Source organism: Canis lupus, chromosome 17, assembly GCF_011100685.1.
Source record: "Canis lupus familiaris isolate Mischka breed German Shepherd chromosome 17, alternate assembly UU_Cfam_GSD_1.0, whole genome shotgun sequence".
Classification (NCBI taxonomy): Eukaryota; Metazoa; Chordata; class Mammalia; order Carnivora; family Canidae; genus Canis; species Canis lupus.
The window spans coordinates 23,484,297-23,503,392 of NC_049238.1; the positions used below are offsets into that span (position 1 = coordinate 23,484,297).

Sequence of the window (19,096 nt, forward strand, 5' to 3'; positions counted from 1 at the left end):
GGGTTGTATCTGGGGTGACTCAGCTTTGTCAGATATCTAGGACACATTGAATATCTTCTCTTAAGAGGTTTCAATGAATCAGACAACACCTTTATTTTTCATTTTCTTTTGTTGAATATACTTAAAGGAAAGCATAGGATAAAATCTAACTTTGGACATGAGGGGCCATGAAAGTTTATCTTTGGTTCCATGTCATGGCAGGAATTTCACAGCAAACGGGTCTCGTTTCTAACCTGGTATGTTTCAGGTTAGAGTATTTATAATGTTTCTCTCTCATATTTGCCTATATGCCAATTAGAAAAAATGGAAATGTTTGGCTCCATGCTGGACACACTTGAGAGGGACTTTTGAAAAATGTTTCTTTGTAAAACTGAACCAGTAAAATGAAAGGGGAAAGAAAGGAGGGTTATCTCCAGGAACTGCCTTGTTTTCTTGGTTCCTCGTTTACTTCTTCCTGATTAGTATAAGATTTCCTCTTCTCCCCCAGGGGAAACTTCCAGAAATGTTTCTCTTACAAATAGTGCTTCTGCTGCCAATGTTTCTGAATGCTGAGAGAGAGAGAGCTCAGGGTCAGCTTAATAAGACTTCACTTTTATAGACAAAGATAGCAATGGTGAGAATGGCCTTCCTGACGTACTTCAGACACTTGATTTGTATAAGTCCAGAGAAACTTTCTGTAGGATGATAAAAACCCAAACTTACGATCTGCTATTTCTGTTTCTGGGCTCTATTTCTGAGATACTGGCATTACTGAATATACAGTTGCTGAAACTATACAATTAAGTTGATATTGGTTCTCTTTTCTTCAGCTACCAAGACTCATTTCATATTCACAGCCTAATTTCTATTCCCAAGGTGACTGCCCTGGTTTGGGTCTTCTGCATTTGAGTAGCCTCTTCATTGGCCTGGTTTTGGCAGGTCTTGCCACATATTTTTCCTTCATCACTATCAGAATGGTTTTGGTAAAACAAGAGCTGGCCGAGTTACCCCTCTGTTTATAAACCCATTGATGTCCTCCTATGGTGCGCCTTATAAAGTCTGGATTCCTTAATGTGACTTTTAAGGTCTTTATTCACAAGTTGACTTAAACCTGTCTTTCTGTCCTCTTGTCCCACCACAACCCCTCCCACCTCACCCCTTGTCTCCACCATCTGCGGCAGCAGCATCATGGCTACTGGCTGTTGAACCTCTACTCTGTGCTCTACACAGGTCTATATTCTATACAGACAATACTGCATCCTCACAACACCGTTTAGGGCTGATATGATGACTATTAGAGTTTTGTGGATCATTTACAGAGCTTCAGTAACTTTTTCAAGGTTGTGCAGTAGCCTCCATCCTTGGCTCTGGACTGTCCTTTCCTTCCCCGTCCTATACAAAAACTCTACCCTTCCTTTCAGCCCTTGGTCAAATATCACCTCATCTTTGAAGCTGGCTCTCCCAAACACCCCTTATCTCCCATCTAATGCTACTCAGTCTCCTCTGTTTTTCCACAGAATGTTGTTTGAGCTTGACTACAACAATGATCACTACCAGTTCACTACCGACTCTAAACCAGGAGCTGTATGTCTCATGTATTTAGGACATCTTATATCTTTTATATCAGGTGTGGGCCTGGCACATAGTAGGTACTAACTAGTTAACTATAGGGTTGAGTGTTGGAGGGCTCCCAGGCATTGGAGGTTGCAAGGGGACCTAGGCAGGCTAAGGGCATGATGACAAGAATAGGTGAGACTCTTGACATCCACCTCATTGTTCAGAATTAGAGTTCAAGTTCATTTGGGACCACATGATATTGTTTGCCTCCATACAGCTTCTCTTAGGACCCAGAACAAGGCTATACCTGGGACTGGAAACCAGGTATATGTGCTGGCCTTTCCAGGATTTTTTTCATCAAAGCACACAGATAAGCTATACTATGAATTTCACTCACGTAAGAGCAGCCTCCTCTTCTTCCTGAGAAGTAATGAAATAATTAAATAGAACTGATCCCTGACCTGAACCTCCCTGCCCCACATCTCCCCACTATGATGCATCGCCGTTTCTCATTCCCTTCTGCTATCTTGCCACCATGCTGAAGTTCACGCAACAGTGCTCATCTCTAGGCCATTTTCAATTAATTTCCTGAGTAAAATTTCATGAGACACTATCAAACCTTTTGCTAAAATAAAGATATATTACATCTACTCTATTCCCTTAGTCTACTAATCAAAAAAGCAATCAACTTTGTCTGGCATGATTTGTTCTTTTAAAACCCATAATGCTTATTGCTCATAATTCCATTATCCTAGATAGTATTTTTTTCCTCTTAATATTTGTTCCACTATTTTAACAGGAATTGAATTACTAGATGGTCGTTTCTAGGATTCCTTTTTCCACGACTGCTTTGAAAGTTTGCTACCTAATTTGATGCTATCAACGGAACGGTATTTCCTTATTTTGTCAAATCACAGAAGAATCAGCAAGGGGCTGCCAGGAGTCACTTCTAAAGGCTTCTTCTAAAGGCTCTATCACCTTCCTGAACCATTTCAGACCATAATGCACTATTCAAAGTCTCCCATAACAGGAAAGTCTGAGACTTCTTTTGATAACTGACTCAGTGATTCACAGCATTATGCTTAGGAAATGCTTTCTAATTTCTCATCTGAAGAATGATGATATTGATGATATATATTTTTTTGATATTGATGATATGATGGAGAAGGCACAGATCTGAGTTCAAATCCTAAACATGCCATTTACTAGCTGTATGACTTTAAGTAAGTCACCTTATTTTTTTTTAATGGAAAGCAAATAGGACTTTTAAATAAAAACATATTAAAATGTTATATTTCTTTTCTTTAGTTTTTAATTACAAAAGAAATATGTGAAAAAATTCTGATAAAAATGTGCATTCTCCTTTTGCCTCTCCAGGCAAATTCCACTCTCCAGAAATAACTGGTAATACTGGTTTGATCTATTTGCTTCCAGAATATTTTCCATGTCTAAATAAACACATACAAAACAAAATGAGGCCATAACATGCATACTGTCTTACAACCTACATTTTTCATTTGACTATATATCAATAGCTTTCCATGTCAGTACTTAATCTGCCTAAAATTTTTTCACAATAAGAATGTATTACTTGTGTAATTAAATTCTAGTTAATTTGGCCAGTCCCTGTTAATGGGTATCTAAAGTAGTTTGCATATTTTTCTCTATTCCAAACAATGTCAACACGAATAACGTCTAAATACTAATGAAAATCAAGAGAGAGGAGAACTGTAAGACCATAAAAGTTGCCCCTAAAGGCAGACTGCTTCTCCCTCTCCCTCTCCCCCAGCCTCCCTTACCAGCAGAATTTGATGGAACAGGAACTCAGTGGAGGCCCCATCCCTTTGAATGAAGAGATGTCCCAGAGAAGCACCTTTCACTAGCCCAGTGCAATTTTCTAAAACCTCCTTGGGCATTGCAAGCTGCAGCCTGAGTGTCCTGAAGCAAGTTCTTCACCTTCTCCAGAATTCAGCTGGTTCATTTACAAAATATTAATAACTGTTTTTTTTTTAGTTTTTATTTAAATTCCCATTAGTTAATATACGTGTAATATTAGTTTCAGGTGTATAATATAGTGATGCAACACTTCCATACATCACTTCATGCTCATCACAAGTGCCCTCCTTAATCTCCCTCACCTGTTTTGCCCATCTTCCCCACCCTTTCTCTCTGGTGACCATCAGTGTGTTCTCTATAGTTAATAGTCTGTTTCTTGGTTTATCTCTCTCCCTCTTTATTTCCCCTTTGCTCATTTGTTGTTTCCTAAATTCCACATATGAATGAAATCATATGGTGTTTGTCTTTCTCTCACTGACTTATTTCGCTTAGCATAATACTCTCTAACTCCATTCAGGTCATGGCAAATGGTGAGATTTCATTCTTTTGATGGCTCAGTAATATTCCATTGTATGTATATAACACATTTTCTTTATCCATTCATTTGTTGATGGACACTTGGTCTATTTCCATAATTCAGCTATTGCAGATAATGCTGCTATAAACTTTGGGATGCATGTGACACCTCAAATTAGTATTTTTTATCATAGCTATCATTGCCATTTACTAAGTACTTATTACATGCCAGATGCTGTGCCAAAGAGAGCTGTAGTGCATTATCTTAATTCTTACTAAAATGATATGATTCACAATTTTAATTGGGCTTTAATCATTATTAAATTATAAGAATTATTTATATATTCCAGATATAAGTCCTTTATATAATATGTGATTGCAAATATTTTTTCCCAGTCTGTGGTTTGTTCTTTCATTTTCTCAATGATGTCTTTTAGTAGAAAAGTTTAGATCTCTATCTTCTTTTATTGATTATGATTTTAGTATCATATCTAAGAACTATTTTTCCAACCAAAGTCACAAGGATTTCTATTTTTTTCTAGAAACTGTATAGTTTTAGCTCTTACATTTAGGTCTCTGACTCATTTTGAGTTCATTTTTTGTATACAAAGTTTATTTTTTGTATACAGAGTGTAAAAGTTTAGTTTTTTGTATAGGGATATCCAATTATCCCAGCACTATTTGCTGAAAGGCTATCTTTTCCCCCATCAGATTGTCTAGGCACCTTTGTTAAAAATCAACTGATGATAAATGTAAGGATTTATTTCTGTACTCTCCATTCTGTTCTACTGACGTATAGCCTTTCCTTGACCCAATATTACATTATGTTTATTAATTTGGTCTTATAATAAGTTCTGAAATCAGATAGCAGAAATCCTCCAAATTTTTCCACTTTTTCCCTCCTTTATAAAATTGTTTTGTCTATTCTAGGTCCTTTGCATTTTCATATAAATTTTAGGCTACCAAAAAAGTAAAAAAAAAAAAAAGAGAGACTGTTGGGACTTAGGGATTTCATTGACTTTACAGATAAATTTGGTGAGAAACGCCATCTCAACACTATTGAGGTTTTCAATCCATGAAAATCTAGTATCTCCCTTTTTGTTTAGATTATCCATGATTTCTTTCAGCAACATGCTATAATTTTTAGTGTGCAAAGTTGACACTTCCTTTGTTAAATTTAGCCCTGAGTATTTTCTTCTTTTTTGATGCTTTCATCGTTTGAGTTGTTTTCTTAATTTCCTTCTGAGAATTTTATTTTTGTTTGTTGTTATACAATAGATATAACTGATTTATATTGATTTTGTATCCCGTAATCTTGCTCAATTCATTTATTTGTTCTATGACTTTTTGTTTTTTTGTGAATTATTTTGGATTTTATAAATAAAAGATTATGTAACCTGCTAATAAAGAAAATTACATTTTTTCCTTTTCAAGCTGTATACCTTTCATTTCTCCCTCCTTTCCTCCCTTCCTTCCTTCATATTTCTCTTTTTCTTTTTTTTATTGTGCTGGCTAGGTGCGTTGTTGAACAGAAGTAATGAAAGCAGACATCCTTACCTTGCTCCCAATCTTAAGGGAAAGCTTTCAATCTTTTATTATATATGTTGTTAGGTGTGGATTTTTCCATAGATATTATTTATCAAGTTTGGGAAATTCCCTTTTTTCCTTGTTTGTAAAGAGATTTCATCATCGGTGGATGTTGGATTTTGCCAAATGCCTTTTCTGTGTCTACTGAGGTGGTCTTATGGTTGATGTTCTTAGTCTTATTAATATGATGTATGTATTATACTGATTGTTTTATGGATATTAAGCCAACTTTGCATTCCTGGATAAGTTCCAATTGATCACAGTAACATCCTTTCCATTTGTTGTTGAATTTTGTTTGCTAGTATTTTTTTATGGACTCCATATCTATGTTCATGAGGGATATTGGTAAATGGCTTTCTCTCCTTATGATGTCTTATTCTAGCTTTGTTGTTGCTATTGTTGTTCTTGCCATTGTTTCAGTGTTTTGCTTTTAATTTTAAGTCTGGCTTCCTATGCTTCATCCATGTATAGCTTAGTGGTCTGCAAATATTCAGACAGAGGATGTGCTCAAACACCTTGAACCAGTAAAACTTCTAAGATCTTGAGATCTTATAAGATGAGATCATATAAGGCAATGCATGATAAGTGCTTGGCATAAAGTAAGCCTTTAATAAACATTATCAGGGTCATTATACACACTTGGGTGATTTGTGCCCTACACAAATATGTTGAGTGAGTGAACAAGTATTTTTCCAGTGTGTGGCTATGGGAGTGCATTAAATGCTCAGGATGCTGATGTATCTTCTGCATGTATGTAGATTCAAAGGAGGAGCTAGAAGGCTATGGATAGCTTGGAACTTTCCCCATCTCCATTGGGAATACAGATAGTCTTAATCATGAATATACCTGCCCTGACCATGATAGAGTCTCCAGCTAGCTGCATCACAGATTATGACTTTAACCTACAATACTGCTCCAAATATAGCAAGTCACCTTCCACGGCAGCATAGAAGTTGTTGGTCTTCATGATTTATCCTGCTTTGGCAGGACCTCTCTATAGACAGAGTTGGTGACAGGAGAAAGCACCAGATCAGAATGCCACTGATTCCCATGGTTCTCACCTGGATCTTATCTGCAACCACACTCTGCAGGGAAGACAGAAGTTCATCAGTTTCTTAAACACAAATGCTTCTCAGATCATTACATTCAATTTTTCAGAGCATTCAAATGGTTGTTTTCATCAACTTTTTCCATCTTTATCATTGCTTTTTGGGGAAATAATTTGCCAGTCTCTTCACTTAGCCATGGCTGGAAGTCTTACCTTACCTTACTTCTGTAAGTCTATAGTCTGAAACATGGATATTCATGTTTCTGAAACTTTTTTATGGAGTTATTGTGAGATCATATAAGGCAAAGCATGATAAGTGCTTGGCATAAAGTAAGCCTTTAATAAACATTAACAGGGTCATTATACAAACTTGGGTGATTTGTGCCCTACACAAATATGTTGAGTGGGTGAACAAGTAGGGCTGAAATTCAGCTTATGCTCTCTTCTCAAGCTATGAGTTCTAGCACTCACTGGATCTATCCAGAGGAGGCATCTTTTCCTAATTCTTCACCCAGAGAAAGCAAGTTTTTTTCTAATTCACATAAAAATGTCATATAGTCTAGCTGGTACCTGAACATTGACTCCTGTTGCCTTTCCTTCCCTCAATTCTAGATCATCTAAGTGAAGGCCAAATCCTTAATCTTGAGCTGGTCCAATAAATATGCTCACACAAAAGCTCATTATCAATTTCATGTCCCTTGGTTGTTTCTCCTCTATGCTCACATTATTTTTTCTTTCCCCTTTCAGAGTAAATGGGCTCATTGATTTTACTCATGCATTTATGGAAACATGAATTAAAAATAAGTTGTAGGCTGATGCTGCTGTTAGTGAGAATGTTGGGAAGAGTATTACTAATTAGATTTCCTGCAGAAACTCAATTTCTAAATCCCTCTGAAAGACTCAGGACTCCTTCAGAATCCTTCTTTCACTTGATCTAGGCATCTAGTTCCTTTCTGAAGGACACTGATTTCTTGTCTTGCCTTTGACCCCAGGGATAAAGAAGCCAATTGACTCAGTTGATTTTTCTAGCAGCATTGGTTTTTATTTTATTTATTTCCTCATGAAGCAGAGGACTTCAAGAATTTGTCTAACTTTCTTGTTTCTCTAACAAGCAATGTTTCTCAAATTTTTCCTTATATCTGTGTCACGCAAAAGGCCAACATGTCTGAATCTGTCTTTATTGGTAGGTGAAGCCTTCTTCCAGTCCATGTGACAGCCAATCCTGCTGATCCTCCCTATTCTGCTTCCAGAGTTGTAGATGATGTGAGGAAAAAAAGAATTCTTGGAGCACCTGGGTGGCTCAGTGGTTGAGTATCTGCCTTTGGCTCAGGTCATGATTCCGGGGTCCTGGGATTGAGTCCTGCATCGGTTTTCCTGCAGGGAGCCTGCTTCTCCCTCTGGCTATGTCTCTGCCCCTCTCTCTGTATCTCTCATGAATAAATAAATAAAAGTCTTTAAAAAAAGAATTCTTAAGAGAGGGGGAATATATAATGCAATGAATAACATCTTTTCAAAAAAATTATTATTAGTTTCAGGGGTAGAATTCAGTGATTCATCAGTTGCATACAACACCCACTGCTCATTACATCATGTGCCCTCCTTAATGCCCATCACCCAGTTACCCCATTCCCCCTTCCACCTTGCCTCTAACAACCCAGAGTTTGTTTCCTAGAATTAAAAGCAATGACTGATATCTTAATAATACTTTGTATTTGTGCAGTCCAAGCAATATTGCAGATGAGGGTATTAAGAAGGAGCATCTTATGCCATTGTTACAGAAGTGAATTTAATGCCTATCTACTTTATGAGAAGACCGTTCCCATTTTAGGCACTCTCAGTTTTGATCACTCTCATTTCATTTATAAAGAATAAATCATTCCTTATTGCCAGCATAATATCTCAAATGCCCTTTCCATTGCTTCCAGTTTGGAGAATGCTGATCATATCAGAGAGAAGATAGTTGCCAAAGAGAACACAGCTATGAGCCAGGGTACTCTGTAACAGAGAAACAGAGGGCTGCCACACTGTGCATGCATGCAACCAGTTTCATTAACAAAACAAACCTGGCATCAAGCATATTTCTAAATAATAAAATCAACTAAGAAAGACCTGATACCCAACAAGTGTGTTTTGATCAAGCATGACTACTAATTAGTACTAAAAATCCTAAAGCAAAAAGTGGAAAGAATCAAAATAGATCATAATGCTTTAGAAGGAAATAATCTGGACTACTATTGTAGTCACCCATCTTAAAGATTCTTAATAATCCTTAAGTGGGGAGATTTGGACACTAAAATCTGAACCCCCATGCATTCTGCAGAATCTACTGCAATTCCATTTGCAAATGTGCATGGTTATCATTGCTAGAGAGGGCTCAGTCATTCTTAGCACATTTGTTTTCATGTCCCAAAAGTCCTAAGTTTAAAAATACCCCTAGAGATGTGATACATGGATACCTGGGATGAATAAACCTCCTGTCTTTTAGGGTCAAGATTCTTAAATCAAGACAGAGCTGAACCCTTTATTTCAGCCTGTGTGGCTGGGATAACTACTGTCAGACTGGGCTATATATTACTTTCCTATGTCATTTTCCTGTTTACAGAGTTTCTCATGCATTATTTCCATTGATTTTTATAACAAGTCAGGAAAGACAGCCACAGGGGTCGATGACCCCCAGATCTCTCTACAACTTACATTGAACCAGTCTTTCTCCATCTTGGATGAGTAAAGATTATCTTTCCACTCTAAGTAGAATTACACTGTTGTTATCCCCATTCAAGAGAATTTTATTTTATTTCTCTTTGCAAGGCCCTGGCTTTCCTTCAATTCTTTTCAAGCATAAATTCAGAGCGGTTCATGACTTTTCTTAAGCAGAGCCCATATTTCTTTAAGATGTATCTTATCTGAATCATTTGATATATAGAAATCAGTGAGGCTAAAAACTCCGCTAATAAAAGGTTCTTAAGAAGAAGAAATAAGGAAGTCAGAAAGACAGGTTCCCATACTGTTAGAGATTATCTTGTCTTACCTACTCGATTTACCAGTTAAAAAACTGAAGCATGAGCTCACATGTTAGCCAAGGGCAGGCCTCCCACTCCTGACACCCAGCACAGTGCTCCTTCCATTTCTAAAGGGCAGCACTGGTGCAATAACCTGATCCCACCTTCTTACACTAATTGCATCACCGTGTAGCCTGGACAGCAAGCTTCGTGCTGTGCTGGCCTCAGGCAGCACCCCTCACTCTGGCCACCTGCAGAGAAGATAGAGAGAGAGTGGGCTTCCCAAGACCCTTGTGAAGATGCTGCCTTTATCAGACACCACAGTGAGCATAAACTAGTTGTGTCATAGAACTGAGAGTGCCTCCCCGGAATCACTGGCATGTGGTCAATGTCATGAGCTGAATGTACCGCCAGACCTTTAATGAGAGTGAGTCTCACACAGTAGTAGGCCCTGGGAAACATTGTGTTTTAGGACCAGTTGGGTATAATGGAAAAGACATGGGATTTGATGTTCAAAAATTGGAATTCCAGATCTGGCTCTGCCATGTACCAGCTTTGTAGACTTGAGCAATTTACTTCATTTCTCTAAGCTCCCATCTGTGGGTCAAGAAATGCTTAATGAACATTTATTTTATATTGGGCCTTGGGCCAGGTTCTTGGGACATCACAGTGAATGAGAAAGACCTCGTTTCCTCCCTTTGAAGCTTACTATTTAGCCTCAATACCAATCTATATACATTTAGTCATGCTAACAGTGTCCATCTTGCCATGTTGTGAGAATCAGATGTGATGATGGGTGAAAAAGTACTTTGCAGACTGTAGCTCTTGCCAGTTCATATGGGGCAGAGCTAAGGGCTGGTCCCTGGAGTGTGCCTTCACTGCCTCCTCCAGCCACCTCACACAGGAGCTTTGCAGAAACTGTCCTGGGAAACATCACAGCTTCCTTCCATGGGTAAGGCAGCCTCATCTCAGCTCATTCCATTTTGAAAAATGAGCCTCTCCAGGCTCCTGCCCCAGGTACCCTCAGTCCTTCTTACCCACAGGAGCCCAACTCGTAGAACATCTGCCACGTCAGGCTGCCACTTCTAGCCTCAGCTCCTGCTGCTGCTATTTCTGTTCCATTTCTGGTGCACAGAGATGTCTGTTCTATTCCCAGTGGAGGGGAGCAGTTTGCAGACTGCCTTCCAACGATTACTCGTCAGAAAACATCTACAGTCTCTAGAAGGAAATGTGTCTCTAAGACCTGTCTCTCAGTCCTCTGAGCCCTGTCCTCCCTAGAATCATATCCCAAGACCATCACTTTTCCTCCAAACGTGGTTAAGACCAGTGATACTAGTTTCTTACTGCTGCTGTATCAAGTTACCAGAAACTTAGAGGCTTAAAATAATACACATTTATTATCCTATAGTTCTGGAGGTCAGAAGCCTAACATGGGTTGGTGAGCTGCCTTCCTTCTAGATGAGATTCAAGGGAGGATTCACTTTCTTGCCTTTTCCGCTTCTAGAAGCTGGTAGCATTCCTTCTCCCATGACCTCTTCCTCTACCTTCAGGGCCAGTAGCAGCTGTATTGCTGCTTTACATGGAACTGAACCCCCCTTGATTTTAGACATCGCCTGACTTTGATTTTAATCTGCAGTGCCCTGAATTCAGTAGGAGTTTACCAATTGTTGGCTTAAGAAATGAAGAAATATATGTTTCAAAAAATTGAAACACATTAACACATAGTGATCTTCAAATCTCTGTCTCTCTCTGGCCACTGCCTCCATCATCACATGTGCTCTGATTCTGATCCTCTTGCCTCCCTTTTTCACATATTAGGACCCCTGTGATTCCATTAAACCCACACATATAATCCAGAATAATCTCATCTGCAAAGTCCCTTTTGCCCTATAAGATAACATATTCACAGGTTCCAGGAATTAGGACTTCTCTGGGTGGTAATCATTTTATGTTACACTAGCCCAAAGTCCTATGCTGTGAATATTCCTCAGGATCACCAGCCCCAAAGAGCCAACCTGACAAATTCATCTAATTGCTAATAGATACAGGAGGTACTCTTTCTTCCCTCCATGATGCCACAAAAGTTTCTAGGGTCAGTACTCCCATCTTGATGCCATGGCCCAAAGAATGACTTGAGCCATGGAGCTGTATAGCTTCCAGGGGTCATGACTAAATTTTGGATAATGGGGATATCTGTGGCTCACAGATTTGTACCAGGTACATGGCCATCATTTGCAATGGATATGCTTACTCCCCAGTCTCATATCGGAGTAAGAATAGCCTTAGTGACAGTCCAGTCCAAGACCTTTACCCTACAGATTAGGAACCCAAGGGGTGCAGAGGTAAAGTGACATCCTTTAGAGCTGAGATGGAGAGCCCTTCTCCTTCCAACACTTGTCCTTCTTTCTTACTCTTCATGCCCTGTAGGCAGGCTATTAAGCTCAAGTAAAGGGGTGCATAATCTTCACCAATCACAATCCATTTCTTCCCAATAAAGGCTCTTTAAAAGGCAGAGGTAATACTGTGGGAGAGGCTTGTCTTGACAGAGAGGACTTTACAGACACCCTGAAAGTATTCTGGCTCACTAAGGCAAGTCCCCCTCTGGAGCTCAAGTGTTGCCAGGTTGACACCAGAATCTGATTAAAATGAAAGAATCACAAGTCACAGCTTGTTGAAGGGTTTTCTCAAGGGTCAGAATTCAAGGCCCAGTGACTTCATTGCTCAGGAGATGAGGGACACATTTCTGCAAGCAGCACCAGAAAACTAATGTGGCTTCTCATGATGAGTTCCAGAAAAGGGGCATGGGCAAGAGGCTACAAATCCCCTCAGCAAATTACTATGATGAGAAGTTAGCTCAAATGAAAGGAATGACTACTCTGAACCCTTCTTGTATGTCTGAACAGACAAAAATTCAACTGAAATAGAATATGCCACTCCTGCTTACAATGATGCACTTGTTACCCATTCTTGAACCTGATGCACATTTGGTTTCCATGGTTATCCTTATCCACCCTTCAATGACAAGTCAAGCAGAAAAAGGGTGGTGTGGGGGTGCCCTATATTTGTAGGATAATGTGAATGTATGCTACCTAGGCAGGCAGAAAAACAACCTGTTTGTCTGTTTACTTGTCTATCCCACCATAGTCAGCAGTGTTGGCTTTTTTGATGGTTGTTGTGGCAGAAAATGCTTACCATGCTTTTAATTCTTCCTCCCAAAAATCTAAAATAATTCAATAGAACATAGCCTCAAATGAGAATTTTTGATCCCCTTGTATTAAAAAAAGCATGTTTTATCTTATCATAAAGGTAATACATGTTCATGAACTCAAGTTTGAAAAACACCAAAGCAAACAGAAGAAAATATAAACCATCGACCATTCAGTAATCTAGAAATAACATGTTTTATTTAACTAATTCCTCATTGTTTGAGTGTTTAAATGATTTCCAGTTTTTCGCCATCATAAACACCACCACCAAGATAGTTTTTTAGATAACCCAATAGGAAACATTTAGTTGCAACTCAGTTCCTTCAGTCTGTCAGGTAGTCTATAGAGAAAGGTATCTTTTGATTCTTGAGGGTTGAGTTTGTATTATTATTAGCACTTGGCCCAAGAAAGTTATTTTCTTCTTCTCTAAACCATATAGAGTCTGAGAAAGACCCTAAAGGATCTTTGAAACTTATGAGTCAGAGATACCATAAGAGCTAGGCCTGCCTAGCTTGAATATATTGTATATATCAAATACATACATTAGTAGGGGTGCATGGTCAGAAATATTTTACTGATGAGGCATATAATAAAGTTTAGAGACCACTGCCTTAAAAAAGTAACTTCATAGTAGACAGAGCAAGTAGCATAGGAAGGGAGCTCTTGAGGGCTGGAGGCCAAGAATGCTTTGCATAGACAATCTCCTTTTAGATCATCCTGTTTGAAACAAATGAAAAGAAAAAAAAGCATTGTTCTGTCCTGGGGGATGTGTGTTACTGTGTGCATGTGTGTGTGTGTATGTGTATCTGTCACTCCAATTGTATTTCTTTTCTATCCCAGTTTGCCTTTCTCTCCTGACCACTCTTTCAGCTTCAACACCCTAAAACCAGAGGTCTTTGCTAGAGGCTGCTTATCCAAAGTGAGGTGAGTAATTACTGACTGTCCCATGAACCAGGTCACCTCAAAGGTGACCACTAAACCCTGTGGGCAGGAAGCAGCTGACTTTAAGCATGCATTAGCACATTTCACCTCTACAACACCACACATCGGGGATAGGAGGGGTGCTTCCAGAGTGTGCTATCAATGATGCTCCAGTGCTGGAACTCCTCCCAGCTCTATCTCCCTGACAGCCTGTCCTTCCACCTCCTCCCTGTCTTCACCTGTGGAACTTCCTCTTTGGAAAGAGCTGTAAACCACGCACATGTGGGTTATCAACCACTGAAGAGGCTAATTTATGAGGTCCCACTTGGTTAGCCAACGAAGCCCGAGAGCAGTAGAAATGGGTGGCTAATGACAAGTTCCGCTGGGTGAAAGAGGAAGTGCGGGGCAGACTTTCATCCCTCCAGTTGCTTGGCAATACCACAAAGGGTTCAAGTCAGAGCATGAGACTCCTAGCCAGCTTAGTCCACCAGCTGCAGCCCCCCAGTGGCTACGGGTGCAGAGGGGGATGTACCCTGAGAGAAACTGTCTATCAGCATGGTGCCTGCAGCTCAAAATGTGGTCCAGTTACCAGGTTCAAGCTACTCCTAGGATAGAGCCAATCTGAGAAGTGCTCAGACTTTTAAGAACAGACTTTTGCAAACACTTGGGGCAGGGGAAGGAATTAAAGGAAGGAGAAGAAATGCTGGTATTAATCTGGGCTTCTCTGAAATCACCTAATCTAAGTTCTGAAAGGGTCTAAAAGCCCACAAGCACAGGGAGAGACACATAAGATCCACAAGCCAATCCACACACATGGGGAGAAAAATCAGTGTGTAGTAGGTTCAACCGTGGTCCCCAAAAGATGCGTCCAGGCCCTAATCTCTGGTACCTGTGAAAGTGATCTTATTTGGAAACAAGGTCTTTGCAAATGTAATTAAGGATCCTGAGATGAGATTACGCTGCTTTTACAGTGGGTCCTAAATCCAGTGACATATGAGCCTATAAGTGACAGATTTGAGAATTGAGGAGAATGCCATGTGGAGTTGGAGGCAGGGATTGGACTGATGTATCTACAGGCAAAGGAGCACTGATATACCAGCAGCCACCAGAAGCTAGGTAACCAGGCCTGGAATGCATACTCTTGCAGAGACTCCAGAAGGTACCAACCCTGATCACACCTTGATTCCACACTGCTAGCTTCTGGAACTGGGATAAAGTAAATTTATGTTGTTTTGAGCCACCCAGGTTGTATTTATTCGTTACAACAGCTAAAAGAAACTAATGCAAAAGGCCTATAACAGGAGTGAACTCAAAATCTGAATGACCCCACTTAGGGTTTACAGTACCCTTGTTAGCTGTGGCAGCATCATTAGCCATTTCAGAACTGTAGGACAACGTTTCTCAGCCTTCTGAAAACCAAGCCATCTGGTTTTTTGTTTTGTTTTGTTTTGTTTTGTTTTAGTTTCAGTATAGTTAAGGCACAGTGTTATATTAGTTTCAGGTGTATGATATGGTGATTCAACACTTCCATACATCACCTAGTGCTCCTCGCAAGTGACTTCCTTCATCCCCATCACCTTTTTCACCCATTCCCCCATCAGCCTCCCCTCTGGTGACCATCAGTGTGTTCTCTATAGTTAAGGGTCTATTTCTTGGTTTTTTTCTCTTTTATTTTCCTTTGCTTGTTTGTTTTGTTTCTTAAATTTCACATATGAACAAAATCGTATGGCTAGAGAGTATAATACTAAGCCAAATAAGTCAGTCAGAGAAGACAAAAACCAAACCAAAACAATGACTTGAAAATCAGTTCTCTGGAGGAGAACTGAGGTGGATACAGGAAGGAGGTCAGCCTCTCCCAGCTGAGTCTTCTCCCATTCTTCCTGGGTATACTTATGACTGAGGGTTGGTGGAGGGGTTTAGGGGAAGAGCTGCTGCTAATCTGTTTTCCATTTGAAAGCAAGTATTTCTGTTGGAGACTAGGATCTTATCTTGCTGGAAAAGAAAAATGTGACTATATTCCAAAACATGGGAAGTAGTAGATGTCAAACAGGCCCCTGGCACTTCTTAAAAAGTCACAGAATGCCTCAACCTGATGATTCCTCAAGATTTTATTAATTTATAATATTGTGTTCCATCAGATCATCACTTTTTATTATCTTGCTGCTCTGAATTGTATCTTCCTTATTATTCTCAGCTACAGGGGCTATAAATTAAAATCATTCAGAATTTATACTCTTACAGTTCATTATCTGTGATTGGTATTATCTCACTGCCTTTTTCTGGTCTTTCTGTATTCCCTGACAAGAAATATTGCAATAGAGTCTAAATACCATCCAACCAATAAATGTTGAGTTTTAAAAAAATCTCTATTGACTACACTACCCTAAAGGGCACCCCATTACTCCTTCTTATTTCTACCACTAGCATCCCTCTGCCGAAATGACAGAGTAAGTGAGACTCCAAAGAGATGGCAGTTAGGACTGAGATGTAGGTCCTTGCTTTGGTGCTATGCAAATTGGGCATGTCATCTCTCCTTTCACCCTCACCTCATTCCCCGATGATCAAGAAACATTAAGATACATCATCTTGCTTCATAAGGATCAACCCTACTTCAGGGAACAGGTAAGGATATAATTAGTTGAAGCAAAAAGCAATGAGCAGCCCATTACTAGAAGCTCTGAGCACCTCTCCATGAATTGCCAGAAGTGTTCCTACAAAGGCTGGGAGGCTAGTCCCTTGTTTCTCAGACTGATGTGAGTACAGATCTCTTTTTTAGACTTCAGGAAAAAGAAATACCCGTTTCTAACAGCGGTGAGATTCCCTCAAGTGGTGTTTGCATGTGTTTCTTCACTAAAGAACTTGATGAAGTGGGCTTGTGTATCTACAGTGGCTTCTGTCATGGCTGCTCACATCATCATTCTTAGTGATGTGACAAATGACCATGCTAGACAGAATGTTTTTCAGGCAGACGGAAGTTGGCACTACTCACTACAATATGAGTATTCCAGTCCTGACTGATTCAACTAATGGGAAAAGGTTTGTATTCAGGGCAGGTACTGGCCCTTGGGACTCAGCTTTGCAAAAACATAAAGGCGTGGATAGATTTCCACACTCAGGAATATCGAGAAGTGAGTGTTTATTTTTTAATTCCCTCATGTTCTTCTTCACTTTGTTTTTCTCCTAGTACTCAGGGTAATATGCAGATGCCAGAGATCACAAGATAGCAGATCAAGGAGGAGAAACAGGTCAGAGAGTGGCAACGTGCAATCTATTGGCACTCTTTTCAAAATTGTTTAAAAATGTAAAAAGCACCAACTTTCAAATTTATAGAGCCTGACTCCTATAAAGTCTGTGAACAATTGCTACTTGTCCTTCTTTTCTGATCTCGCTGAACCATACTCACAGGTCAACAGTCATCAAATAAAAAACCTACAAAGACCAAAAGTGCAGATACTGCCAGGACTGCCTCTTGAGGCTGGGGATTGGGCTCTGGAGCCATCCCTAGGGAGAATGAGATTAAGTGTGCAAGGAGATCTACATCAAGAGTATAACAAACCTAGCTATGCCTCAGGATCACCTGAGAAGCTTCTAAAAACATTAAAAAAAAAAAAAAAGAGGGAGTGGGAGAGTCTCATGGAAATTAAAGGTCTGAAGAAATACTGGATTGCATCCACCAAATGGACAAAAATGACCGAGTCTGACAATATCCGGTACTAGTGAAGATGTAAAGTCCCAGGGAGGAATGCTAACACCTCACTAGTGGGGGTATAACTTAGTGCCACCATTTTGGAAAATAGGTTGGCACTATCTATTGAAATAGAAGCTTTACCCTATGGCCCAGCGATTCTACTCCTACTCTCTACTCTAGGGAAACTCTTGGACAAGCACAGGCACCAAAAGCCACGTGCCAAAATGCTTATAGGAGTGCTGTTGGTAACAGTAAAACCGTAGAAACAATCCAAATGTCTAAGCACAGTAGGAGAGATAAATTGTGGTATTTTCACACAGTGATCAAAAACCAAATGAACCTCAGCTACGTGCGTCAAAATGGACAAATCACAAATCAAAGGCACTATCTCATTTATGTAGCAGATTACAAACCTCAGTGATAAGTTGTTTGGGGCCATATATGTAAGTAGCCTCTCATGAGGCCATGAGAAAAAGCAAATGAACGATGAACATAGAATAGTGGTTACCTCTGAGGGAAGGAAGAGATTCTGGACCTAGGCGGGCGACAGAAGAGGTTGTAAATGGGCTGACAACATGCAAATTCTTCCTCTTGGTGATGAGAACACAAATGTTGATTTTGCTGTAATCATTAACCCATGCACACATGGTCTATCTTGCACACAGATTAGTGCTACATTTTATAATAAAATTGAAAAATATACAGATTTCCAGGTTCCATCTTAGATCCATCAAATCATCATCTCAGTACTGTGTATAAATTCTCCAGAAGATTCAGATGCAGTATAAGGTTAAGAGCCACTCACCTGCACACATCACTAACCCCTACCCAGGGCAATATGCATCAGTATCCAGGTGAAAACAGCTCAAAATATAAAATAAGGTCAAGCAATTCCAAAATGTCATAAAAACAGAAAGAAGGTCAGCCTGGGAGAGTCTCAGAGTTCGGGGTTTGAGGCAGCCTGAGGGCATCAGCTATTTCTGTGCCACCTCCAACCTCACCCAGAACTTAATTGAGCTCAGTCCCCATTTGATTTGCAGTAGCCTGAGCCTGAGATAATTGCCCCCTAGACCCAGGCCCAAGGTAGGCTGTCACCATAGCTTTCACTGCAAAAACAGAAACACAATGTGGTAGAAAGTATGCTCATCTAGCACTCATCACGGCAGACATCAAGACCTAAACTGGCACAGACAAACTGTGTGATCTTTAGCAAGTGGCTTCCCCTCTCTGGAGCCATCACCTTCTCATCTGGCCTGCCTTTCTCACAAAATTGGAATCCAATGAAACAGTGTAGGTGAAAGGGCTTTGCAAAATGGAAGCATGACTCTGAATGTTCGGGTAAGTCCATTACCAAGCCAACGGTTATTTCTTCCTACAAGTCAGAAACGTAGGCTGTCAATTCTGGGTAAGCAGAGTTTTCTGGGTCCAAGGATTGTGAAGCTTTAAGATTGCCACAGTGAGACCCTAAGGCAAGACTAGGACTTAGTGCCTCCACCTCTATCTCTAAATATTCAGCAAATACTTAATAAGCACCCACAACTTATCCAGTCCTACTTTCTCTGGTCCCTACTAATTCAGAAAGGGATGTTCATTAACAGCTCAGGACTACTGGAAGTACCTTGCAAAGCTACAATGCAGTCTGGATATTCATTAATGGCTGTGAAACTAACTTTTAACCCAGTTATACAATACCTTCCAAATTAAAAATGCCATATTTAGCAAGTAAAAATGCAAGATGCTCAATTATATTTAAGTTTTT

At 39.8% G+C, this 19,096-nt stretch overlaps 1 protein-coding gene across 1 annotated transcript in view; it reads right to left on the reverse strand.

The window, feature by feature from the left end:
- Window positions 1–19,096, reverse strand: part of ALK (ALK receptor tyrosine kinase) — a 680,979-nt gene that overhangs the window by 445,706 nt on the left and 216,177 nt on the right. The window lies entirely within an intron of this gene.